Source organism: Macaca thibetana, chromosome 17 (assembly GCF_024542745.1).
Source record: "Macaca thibetana thibetana isolate TM-01 chromosome 17, ASM2454274v1, whole genome shotgun sequence".
Taxonomy (NCBI): Eukaryota; Metazoa; Chordata; class Mammalia; order Primates; family Cercopithecidae; genus Macaca; species Macaca thibetana.
Genome location: NC_065594.1, coordinates 31,065,748 through 31,077,987, shown reverse-complemented (window position 1 = coordinate 31,077,987; position 12,240 = coordinate 31,065,748). Strand labels below are relative to the sequence as shown.

Genomic DNA, 12,240 nt, shown 5'->3' with positions numbered 1-12,240 from the left:
TATTAGCCAGGATGGTCTCGATCTCCTGACCTCGTGATCCGCCCGTCTCGGCCTCCCAAAGTGCTGGGATTACAGGCTTGAGCCACCGCGCCCGGCCAGCTCTACTTATTCTAAATCAAAGGACCCCTATTCACTGTGGGTAGATGTGAAGCATGGCCCAGTTTGATTTAAGGTATAGAAAAATGGCTGGCTAAATCCAGCACATGGTTCCCTCTCTAGGAAGTGGTATACAGAGAGTAAGAACACAGATGTAAATGCGTTCATAATGCTCACAGTATCCAACAGCAATAATACACACACACAATAAGGTAAATCTACAGTTAAGGTAAAACCAAACTACACAAACAAAACCCAGCAGACTACAAAGCCTGATACCTGTTTCTAAGATCAGCGGTCTTCTCCTGGTCAGAATAATTGTCAAAGACTTGGTCAAACTGAATCTGATGCTCTGGTCTTAATATTAACTCTAGTTGTAGCACATCTGCCAATTTTCGTATCTGATATTTTGTTACTGAAACTGAAATAATAAAAAGGTCAAGTGCATTAGAAATCTTAGCTACTGCCGGGCGCGGTGGCTCAAGCCTGTAATCCCAGAGCTTTGGGAGGCTGAGACGGGCGGATCACGAGGTCAGGAGATCGAGACCATTCTGGCTAACCCGGTGAAAGCCCGTCTCTACTAAAAAAAAAAAAATACAAAAAACTAGCCGGGCGAGGTGGCGGGCGCCTGTAGTCCCAGCTACTCGGGAAGCTGAGGCTGGAGAATGGCGTAAACCTGGGAGGCGGAGCTTGCAGTGAGCTGAGATCCGGCCACTGCACTCCAGCCTGGGCGACAGAGCGAGACTCCGCCTCAAAAAAAAAAAAAAAGAAATCTTAGCTACTGTGGGGCGCAGTGCCTCACGCCTGTAATCCCGGCACTTTGGGAGGCCAAGGCAGATTACCAGAGGTTGGGAGTTCAACACCAACCTGGCCAACATGGAGAAACCCCATCTCTACTAAAAGCACAAAATTAGCCGGGCATGGTGGCAGGTGCCTGTAATCCCAGCTACTTGGGAGGCTGAGGCAGGAGAATCACTTGAACCCGGGAGGTGGAGGTTGCAGTAAGCCGAAATTGTGCCTTGCACTCCAGCCTGGGCGACAAGAGTGAAACTTTGTCTCCAAAAAAAAAAAAAAAAAAACCTTAGCTACAGAACAGTAATAGACTTTCTGAAACAGAAATGTGATATCATTTAATTCTTATTTCATTTTTATCCACTAATTATATAGCGTACAAGGTTATGTTTAAATAAAAAACATTCACATAACACAGAACATTACAATTTTTGTTTATTTGCATCTTTTAAAGATGTTCTTCAGAAATCTTCATTTCAAACATAAAAGTGTCACATGAAAAATTACTCCGAAAAGATGAAAGTACAATCAGTATCTGTATACCTATCACCTACATTCAATAACTAAATTAAAATCAATAGATAGATATATTTATTTACTGCCGTGTATTTGTTCAAACACAAACAAAATGAGTCACTGAACTGACATTCCAGATACCTATGGTTTTTTCTTTTAAATATAATTTCTTTCAGAGATAGGGTCTCACTCTGTTGCCCAGGCTGGAGTGCAGTGGTGCCATCATAACTCAGTGCTGCCTCAAACTCTGGACTTAAGCCATCCTCCTGCCTCAGCCCCCAAAGTAGCTAGAACTACAGGCACACGCCATCATGCCCAGCTAATTTTTTTTATGGTTTGTAAAGATGGGGTCTTGTTTTGTTGCACAGACTGGTCTCAAATTCCTGGCCTCAAGTGCTCCTCTTATCTCAGCCTCACAAAGTGCTGGGATTACGGGCATGAGCCACCACACGATGCCATTTCTTTTACCTTCCTGAAATACATCTGGTACATATGCTCATTGGGAACAACAGATTTAGATCATTTTCCAAAATGAAGCAGTGCTACCACTTACTACAATGTAGGCAGCAAGGAGTCTAACATAGTATAAAATAATGAGAGATGAAGAGAGTAAGTGGAAAGATGTCAGCTTAAACATAAGAATAAGAGGAAAAAGAGAAGGAAACAGACCTGAAGATTGCCATACTGTGCATAATACCAGCAAGCTATTTAACTGAAAAAAAAAAAGTACTTTTCTCAGAAAAGCTATCTTATTCTGTTATTTGTAATAACGTTACTGAATTTATCATTTCTTTTTTCATGGACAAGAAACTGTAATTTCCTAAAAGGAAAGTAACTATTCAATTGGTCTCCTAAAACTATAATCTTACTTAAGACATAAATTTTTTAAAATCTTGAATTGCTAAAATTCCACTTACATGGTATATTCTATATGTAAATTCCCTTATGTGGTATATATTATATGTATTACTTACTAGCCACATGAAAATGGCCTATTTTGAGATATAAACATTACTGACCTAATGGTTTCATTCACTTACCTAATTTTAGGTCTTTCTCCACCTCTCTGTGCCCGACTCTTCCTCATGCTACGGAGCTGCCTGAGCAGCTCTGGCTTGTTTGTCAAAAGAGGGCAGCAGATGCAGCTGCCACCAACTCAAGACTCAGGGTCTCATTTCTGAAAAAGAAAATGAAAACCAAATGAGAAAGAAAGAAAGAGAGATTGATTATTATGCCATTAGTTTAGTGAAAAGTAAAATGATTTTGGGGGGAAATTTTTCTGTTGATCAAAAAAGTATTCAATTCAATTTCTGACAAAAGTAGGAATTCTCAACTATTAGGTACCAGTTTTAAATAAACTTTGAAATGTTAGCTCAAAACAATACATTAACGTGGAGGGATGCGGGATCAGCCTCAAAAATTATAAATTAGTGGAATTTTCAATTAGATGCTATTGTATTTCAAAAACAATATATACTGCAAGCAAATATTAAGGCAGCTTAACCTGCTCACAGAAGTTTTACTCATAATAGCCCCAAACTGGAACCAATCTAAGGTCTGTTGTTAGAAAGAAAAAACAAACTGTAGGATATCTAAACAATGGAAGAGTACTCAGCTCATGCCAACATGACTGACTCTCATAGACATTAGATCAAGTGAACGAAGGTGGACACAGAATATATTCTGTATGATTCCATTTCTGTCAAGTGCCAGAACAGGCAAAACTAATCTGAGGTGAAAAAACAATCAAAACAGCAATTGCCTCAGGAGAGAAGGCTACTGACTGGGAAGGTGAAAATGGGAAACACAGTGTCTTGGTTAAGTGTGTGGGTCACATGGGCTTATCCATTTGTCAAAATCCTCCAGCTAAGATTTGTACACTTTAATATATGTAAATTTTACCTGAAAAAAAAAAAAAGCCATCAATCATTATCAAGTAGGAGATGGAAAGTGGGTGAAGGTATAGATAATACAAGAATGGCAAAATGTTGATCATTGTTGAAGCTGGGTGACAGTATCAAGGGGTTCACTGTACCATTTTGTGTTCTTTGCATATGATTTAAATTTTTCATAAGAAAAAGCTTTTAAAAACTTCCTAAATTAGAGCAAGTTCATACAAAAACATTCTATTATAAAAAGTAAGTAAATTATATATAACATTTTTTCCTTTTTTTTTTTTTTAAGAGATGGGATCTCAATACATCGTGAAGTCTGGCCTCAAAGTCCTGGGTTCATGCAATCCTCCCACATCATCTTCCCGAGTAGCTGGGACTACAGGCATCTGTCACCATACCTGGCTATTTGCAACATTTTTAAACTCACTGAGAACTGCCATCTCAAAATTAATATTTTATTATGCCTGGCTTTCTATATAATGATCTATTACCTAATACGCAAATTAAAGTTCCCAAATTCCTACAGTTCTTGGAAAAAGATTTTAAGGACTTAACTAAGATATGGAAGATCTAAAATCTGATAGGAATGGAAGAAAAATAGAAGAATGAAAAAAGGGGTTGAGCATGGTGGCTCATGCCTGTAATTCCAGCACTCTGGGAGGCCAAGGAGGGAGGACTGCTTGAGCCCTGGAGTTCAAGACCAGCCTGGGCAAGATGGCGAAACCCCAACTCCACAAAAAGAAAAAAAAAATTAGCCAGGAGTGGTGGCATGCGCCTACAGTCCCAGCTACTTGAGAGGCTGAGTGGGAGGATCACTCGAGCCTGGGAGGTTGAGGCTGTGGTGAGTGATGAGTGTTCCACTACACTCCAGTGTGGGCCACAGAGCAACACCCTGTCCCCCCTCCAAAAAAAAAAAAAGAAAACGAAAAAGAAAAAGAAAAAAGGAAATATAACAGTTAAAATGAAATGTACTTTCAGAACTGTTATCTGTAAATAAAGCTTTAACCTTATTCCACGTCATTGTTACTTCTTTCATAAACCACTTGTAAACTTCATTTCCAAATTTTAACATATGTATTTGATCAGAGTATGCACAGAACATAGATGAATATTCATTTTCTAGAATCATGCATTTCATAACAATGGTTTCCTTCATAGTTATAGTCTCTGGCTTTATAATTTATAATGTTCTAATTAATAAAAATTGTAGGGAGCCTGTGTCATTGAACAAGATAATTTTTACATACAAGGATCTTTCTTCATAGATTTTAACAATGTAAAGAGAACTTGTTAAAGTATCTTTTAGGGCTGTGTGGTGGCTCACGCCTGTAATCCCAGTACTTTGGGAGACCGAGGCGGGTGGATCACCTGATGTCAGGAATTCGAGGCCAGCCTGGTCAACATGATGAAACCCCGTCTCTACTAAAAACACAAAAAATTAGCCAGGCACGGTGGAGTGCACCTGTAATTCCAGCTACTCGAGAGGCTGAGGAAGGAAAATCGCTTGAACCTAGGAGGCGGAGGTTGCAGTAAGCCGAGATCACACCACTGGACTCCAGCCTGGGCAAAAAAAGAGCAAAACTCCATTTCAAAAACAAAAAAGTATCTTTTCACAATCTATTCAATCCTGTAATTAAGACTATTTCATGAATACATACTTTTCTCCTTCATAACCTTTTTTTTTTTTTTTTTTTTTTTTGAGACAGGGTCTCACTCTGTTGCCCATGCTAGAGAGCACTGGCACAATTTCAGCTCACTGCAATGTCCACCTCCCAGGTTCAAGCGATTCTCCCACCCTCAGCCTCCCGGGTAACTGGGATTACAGTCACATGCCCCCACACCCAGCTAATTTTTTATTTTTTTGATAGACATAGGGTTTTACCAGGTTGACCAGGCTGGTCTCAGCTCCTAACCTCAAGTGATCTGCCCTCTTTGGCCTCCCAAAGTGCTGGGATGACAGGCGTGAGCCACCGCTCCAGGCCCCTCGAGAATATTTTTAAATCATCTCTAGATTACTTGTAATACCTAATATAACAAATGCTACATAAGTGGTTGTTATACTGTGTTTTTTAATTGGTATTTTTTTCTGTGTGTTTCTCAAAAAATGTTATCAGAGGTTATTTGTAGATGCAGAACCTAAGCATAGAGAGGGCCAACTATATATTGCTCCATTCCTATCAATGACTTTATCATTGTTAAGATGGTTTCTCAGAAGTGGTTGTGGTAAAAGCAAATATCCCAGGAAAATGAAAATCAATGTGGAAGAGGGTAAACATGGTAATGTCCAATCTTATATCAGCCTAGGTCATTAAAAAGAAAATACAACTGGCCGGGCTCAGTGGCTCACGCCTGTAATCCCAGCACTTTGGGAGGCTGAGGAAGGTGGATGATGAAGTCAGGAGTTCAAGACCAGCCTGGCCAACATGGTGAAACCCCATCACTACTAAAACAAAACAAAAATTAGCCAGGCATGGTGGCAGGCACCTGTAATCCCAGCTAACTCGGGAGGCTGAGGCAGAGAACTGTTTGAACCCAGGAGGTAGAGGTAGCAGTGAGCCAAGACCATGCCACTGCACTGTCTCCCCTTGCCTGGGAGACAGAGTGAGACTCTGTCTCAAAAAGAAAAAAAGAAAGAAACAAAATACAACTTCTTCTTGGCTCACTTTCTCTTGAGACACCCACCCTGGAACCCAGCACCATGCGGTGAGAAAGCCCAGGCCACAAAGAAAGCCACATGTAGGTATTTCTGCTAACACCCTCAGCTAAGGTCTCAGCTGACAGCGGCATCAACTGCCAGACCTATGAGTGAGCAAACTTCAGATGATTCCAGCCTCAGACTACTAAGTCTTCCAACTAAGGCGCCAGATATCATAGAGCACAGACTAGCCTTCCCCACTGTGTTCCAGCCAAATTGCTAACCCACAGAATCTGAGAGCATAATGAGTGAATGTTTTATGCCACTAAGTTTGGGAGGTAGTGTAACCATGATAACCATATCAATGGGGATTTAATATACGATACAAAGAAAGAAAAGCAGGCTGTGCATGAAGCTATGATGACAGTGCCTCATGAAGCAAAGATCATGACTAATCTAATCCCATGCACCCTGGAATCCTTGAAGAGCAGGAAGGGGAGGCAAAAATAATTACAAGACACCTTCCAAAAACTCAAAACAAATGCATCTCATTCACCAATCTTTTGATGTAGGACCAAAGCCTCTTTTTGAAACACAGGACCACTGATAAAAGGTTCTAAGACATATCTTTTATATATATCACACCCATCCGGCAATATTTTCAATTTTGGTTTAAGTGGAAAAGTGGACCAAGAAAGTAAGAAAGCTTACAAAGCAATCTAAGGGTAAAATGATTTTGGGGGGAAAATTTTCTGTTGATCAAAAAAGTATCATTCAACTCAATTTCTGACAATAGGGCCATAGTAGGGAGAAGGTCAGCAGAAAGACATATGAATAAAGATCTCTGTGACATGAATCAGTTTAATGAAAAGTGCTGTGCTTTGATGTGCATATATGCAAACATCTCCATAAACATTTTCAGTGCATAAAGAACAGCATTGCCACTAGCACGTCCCAACTCCAGCCCTAAGGTGGTTTTCTCCTATCTCAAGTAATTATTAGAGTCCCTGTGTTTACAAGCTGATATTTATTCTTCATTAATTTAACATCTCCCAAGTACTTGTATTAAAAATATTTTTTGCCAAAAGAAAAAGCTTACTGGAGTTTCAAAAATTAGTTTCAAACTGCCAGGCACGGTGGCTCACGCCTGCAATCCCTGCACTTTGCTTGGAAAAAGCAATTTAAATAAAAACGAGTTTAGGAGGATTTTTATGTAGGTTTCAGTTCTCAGAATAACCAAGTATGTGAGTTTTGCATGTTGTTATTCAAGATTCGGGGGGCAGGCACAAGGTGGTTGGAGCTTGAGCTTCAGGCTAGTAAATTGCTTACTTTAGGCCCCAAAATTAGGTAGGTTTGAAGAAATTAAGGAGGTGTAAAGAGACAGAGTATGGGAAAACACATTCTGTGGAGTAAGAAAGTAAGAAAGCTTACAAAGCAATCTAAAGGTATGATGCTCCTGCGTATGTATATTTGTCTCACTCGTGCCTAATTGGAAATAAATTTTTTACATGACCTTTACTGACTCTTTCCAAAGCATTCAACTCACTTTACCATTTCTGTAGTAGTTAGTTAAATTATAATAAAGGGCATGAGGGTTCATAAATAGGTCTGGGAGCCTTAAAAATGTCATTCTTGACAAGTATTTATGTATGTTTGCGTGTGTTATTTACTTCCACACACTTATATATAACTGTTTTGTTTCTAAAGGAGTAGGAGGAGGAGGAAGTATCTATTATGGGTAGTGATTATCTAAATTAGCTTACTCTACCACCCAATTATACTTTCTAGAGGTATTTTTGATACCATGTAGAAACCAAGAAGTTCCATTAAAATGTTAAGCCATTCTGGGAAACAGAAGCCTATATTATCTGTTTGTTCTGACAAGAGAAGTCAGTGATGGGTATCCTGAAGCCACACACCTCACTACTTGAATTAATGACATCACTGAAATACATCATTATGTATCACTAAAAAAAATACTGCCATTTAACCTACGACACAATGCCAAGATATCACTGATTGCACTTAGAATTAAATGTAATACCCTTTTGACAAGCACAAGTAATTATAATGCTCTGAGGAAGCCAAGAAAGCTGAAAGCACTGACAGTTATTGGTGAAAGGAAGTCATATACAGCAGTTGTAATCAACATGCTAAAACTTTATTCCAGAAAAAAACCTTTAAAATTGAAAATTTCAAATAAGCAAGTCCTTTACAGACATGAGGCTACCTTCAAATCAAGATGTAAATGACAGTGTTAATTAGCAGCTTAAAGAGGCAGTTAAGTGGCAGTTAATAACACTGATAAATATGTAAGAGTGTGGAATTCTCAATGAGATCACTTCTCTTTTCCTTTCACTGGATTGTGTACAGATATCCTCTTGTTATTTAAATATAATACAGTCACAGCATTTGTGAAACGCTGTCTCTACTAAAAATACAAAAAATTAGCCGGGCGTGGCGTTATGCGCCTGTAGTCCCAGCTACTCGGGAGGCTGAGGCAGGAGGATGGCATGAACCCCGAAGGCAGATCTTCCAGTGAGTGGAGACTGCACCACTGCACTCCAGCCTGGGTGACAGAGCAAGACTCTGTCTCAAAAAAACAAAAAAATTAGTTTCAAACAACATTCAAATTACAATTAAATTTACCTCTTCTTTGGAGCATGTTCTGCAGCTCTTTGAGGCCCGCCAGTTGTAGCTTTTAAGTGGACTTCTGCTGGGTGGCTTTGTTGTTTGTACATTTACTGTGCTCAATTCAACTTTCGAGCCCTTAATAAAGCCTAACAAGTCTTTTTTCCTGTTTTCCTTTACACTGTCTTGGTTCTCTGAAGTCTCCTTGGAAGTCACAACAGTCCAGACCACTCAACTTCCTTGCTACAGATTGCGCCGTTAGTGCCAAAATATCTTTGGATATTATTTTTTGTCCCGGAAAGATGCGTTAAAGAAAAAAAAATGAAAAATACAATGCAGGCTAATAAAGCAAAAAAACATGTATCTAAAGTTTTTTTCAATTCAAGCCCTTTCCATTTGTTTGTATAATTATTGTTAAAAACCGTAACAGCACCAACTTACCATTTATTAGCATACACTACATGCCTCACCTTGTGCAATATGTTTTATGTACATTTCTCACACCCACATTAACTCCCTAAGGTCTCCATTTTGCAGATAAGGAAACTGAAAATCAGGGATGTAACTAACCCAAGGTCATGCACCTCACAGCTCACTAAAGCCTAAGACACGCTGGCGTGCCACAAATAAGTAGAGGTGTGCTAAGATATTGATCACCTGCTCCTTGGGGTGGCCAGGGGACGCCTGGGAGTGCTGGTGCTCCCAAATCTGTTCCTTCCATTTACCTCAGAGTTTGGTAGAAAAACTCTGACATGATTAATAAGTGACAATTTATTATTCTCAAACCCAGATCTGACTGACTGCAAGTCCTTGCTCTTAACATGATATAATACCTCTTTAAAAAGTTATAATTAAACAATACAAAAATAAATTTCTATCAAAAAGATTACTTTAAAAAAACTGAGTGGGTCTTATTTTAATCTGATCAACATTCTCATCGAGCTACATGCCACTTAACCCATAACCACTTGTAAGCTAAGCTAAAATGGAACAGAAAAGAGAATAATTGAAGGCTAGAAATGTCATTTTTGCTTTCTTCATTAGATACATTTATGAAAAAGAACACTACAAATGATTACATCTATATCAGACTCATGCAAAAGATGTCCTAAGTAACCCAAATATCCAATTTTACTCTGTGGGGTTAAAAACCTCTTTTGGCATTTGATTACTGAAGAACTTTAAAAACTCTGAATGTGTTAGTTTCCGTAAGAGGGTATAATATATTTTAAAGATCATTCATTAAATACAGTGAATATCTACCCTGTGCTGGGCATTATATATTAGTAAATAAGAATTTCATGGTCCCTACTTTTATGAAGCTGATATGCTACAGCACTGCTTCTCAAACTTTAATATGAATAGAAATTATTATTTTTTTTGAGATAGGGTCTCGCTCTGTCACACAGGCTAGAGTGCAGTGGCATGATGTTGGCTCACTGCAGCCTCGACCTCCCCGGGCTCCGGTGATCCTCCCATTTCAGCCTCCTGAGTAGTTCGAACTAACTTTTTGTAGAGATGAGTTTTCCCATGTTGCCCAGGAACTCCTGGGATCCGACCACCTAGACCTCCCACTGCCCTCCTAAGCCTCCCTAAGTGCTAGTGTTACAGGCATGGGCCACTGTGCCTGGCCCATAGAAATTATCTATGCTCCTTGCTAAAATACAGATTCTTTGGTCAGGAGTTGGAGACCAGCCTGACCAACATGGAGAAACCCCGTCTCTACTAAAAATACAAAATTAGCTGGGGCATGCCTGTAATCTCAGGTATTCTGGAGGCTGAGGCAGGAGAATCACTTGAACCCGGGAGGTGGAGACTGTGGTGAGCCGAGATCGTGCCATTGCACTCCAGTCTGGGCAACAAGAGCGAAACCCCATCTTAAAAAAAGAAAATAAATAAATAGTTAATATTAAAGGTATTCTATCAAAAAGGTGGCAATCAGGGGAATGAATCTCATATAATCTTTACTACAATGTTTTCTTTCAAGACTGCTATCATACCACAGAAAGCAATCTACATTACAGGAAAATCATGTATTATACAACTCCGTAACACTAATATAATAAAATTCTAAACCTACCCTCCCACCTGAGTTTGTTTCCACTCACAGCATTTCATCAGTACTTCAAATGCAACACCTTCAAAACGACATTCAAGATGTCCCCTTTCAGACTGACTTTCCATTTTTCACACTTCTATATTAAAATGCCCCCTGACATAAACAGATATTTTTTTGTTTTCCAAAAACTATAACATATGTAAAAATCTTTCTCAACCCCGGCTCTGCATTCTTCTGCTAACATTAAGGATACCCTAATCCTCCAAAGCAGCCAGCTGAAATCTTTGCTCTCTGTGACCACCCTACCATTATCCCATGATGTCACATCCCCTTAATTCTACCTCTGCAATTTTTCTCCTCCATTCAGTTGGTCCGTCCCGTCTTCACGGCTACTAATCTGCTTCAACACTGTACTTAACCAAACTGGCTTCTGAGTGTTATGCATGGAATTTATACAGTGGAATTAGGCTTTCATAACAATAAAGTACTCGGAGGATACATAGCAAAACCAAGTATGCCGCAACACCTTTTCTTTCCTGGCTAACTTCAACCAGTGGTCCTTCAGATTTCATCAGATTTTTCTTCCAGAAAGGATATCCTGAGACGTCCCTGCGATGGTTAGGTGTCCCTATTTGCTCCGCCAGCAATTACTTGTTGGATGAATAGTGTACTCTGTGCTTCCGTACACTATCAGCAATTACTTCACTACACAGCCCTTGAGGTGTCTACTTGCTGGAACTACACGCTCCGTGATGGCAAGGCTCTTACTTGGGGTTTATAATCAGTACTGGCACGCTGTAAAGTTTTTCAGTAATGAACTAAAGAATGAAGGAAACAGAAACGCGACTATTAAATAAATATTGGGAGGCAAAAGATAAAACAACTTCGCTTTTGGAGCTTGAATAAACTGACAGGAGTTGATGACAAGATGAATGAGGCACAGCGACCAGGCTTGTAATCGGAGCTGTTTTCCACGCACGCTATGACCTTGGGCAAGTCATCTTATCTTTCTGGGAATTTCCTTTTCACAGATTTAAAGCAATGGCTTCTAAAACCCAGAAGGTAATAACACTGTTCCCAGGAAGTCGGAGGATAACTGCATGCACAGGACGGGGTACTGGAATGCCCGAGGACCTACGGGGCCAAGAGCGCTAAACTGCGGTACCTGACCGTTCCATGCCGAGCAGCGAGTAGCAAAATTGCAGCCGCTGATGTCTCCGGGCTTCCAGAGGACAAAGGGTGGCAGGAAAGGGGACGAAGAGGTAGAAACGCCGAGACCGTAGGAAACGCCGCCGACACACAGTCAACCAAGAGCGCAATTGAAACACTGCGTCCCCATGCCAAAAACATCCCCTGCGCTCTCTTCCGTTTCCGGTCCGGCGCGTTCCTCACCCTTTGCGTTCCGGTGGGCAACAGGGGCAGGTAACTGTGTTCCGGACTCGCCCGCGGCCGGGTGGAGCCAGCTACCTCCAGGCGACCCCACCCATCCGGCGATTCTGTTCCTAGAGGTGTTCCTCGCCAGTGTTCAGAGGATCCCTGACCGCCGAACGAGATAGTGGAGGGCGTGATTAGTAGTGCGAAAACTACAGATGATCAGTCTGTTTTTATGCTTGCTT

The 12,240-nt window shown here is 40.4% G+C and overlaps 1 protein-coding gene and 1 long non-coding RNA gene across 2 annotated transcripts in view; both read right to left on the bottom strand.

Annotated features, from left to right (window-relative positions):
• The window catches only part of SUGT1 (SGT1 homolog, MIS12 kinetochore complex assembly cochaperone), a 65,903-nt gene extending 57,065 nt beyond the window's left edge, over positions 1 to 8,838 (bottom strand). Inside the window, exons 1-3 of the mRNA XM_050766353.1 lie at positions 8,584 to 8,838; positions 2,445 to 2,581; positions 376 to 517 (exon numbers count right to left, since the gene is read on the bottom strand). The gene's annotated coding sequence lies outside the window, so the exon portion shown is untranslated. The remainder of the gene's footprint in view (positions 1 to 375; positions 518 to 2,444; positions 2,582 to 8,583) is intronic.
• Positions 8,839 to 11,122: 2,284 nt separating this feature from the next.
• On the bottom strand, positions 11,123 to 11,985 carry LOC126940484 (uncharacterized). Its single transcript, XR_007720762.1, has 2 exons — positions 11,790 to 11,985; positions 11,123 to 11,442 (listed from the first exon to the last, which is right to left on the bottom strand). It is a non-coding gene; the product is annotated as an uncharacterized LOC126940484 (long non-coding RNA).
• Positions 11,986 to 12,240: the final 255 nt, after the last annotated feature.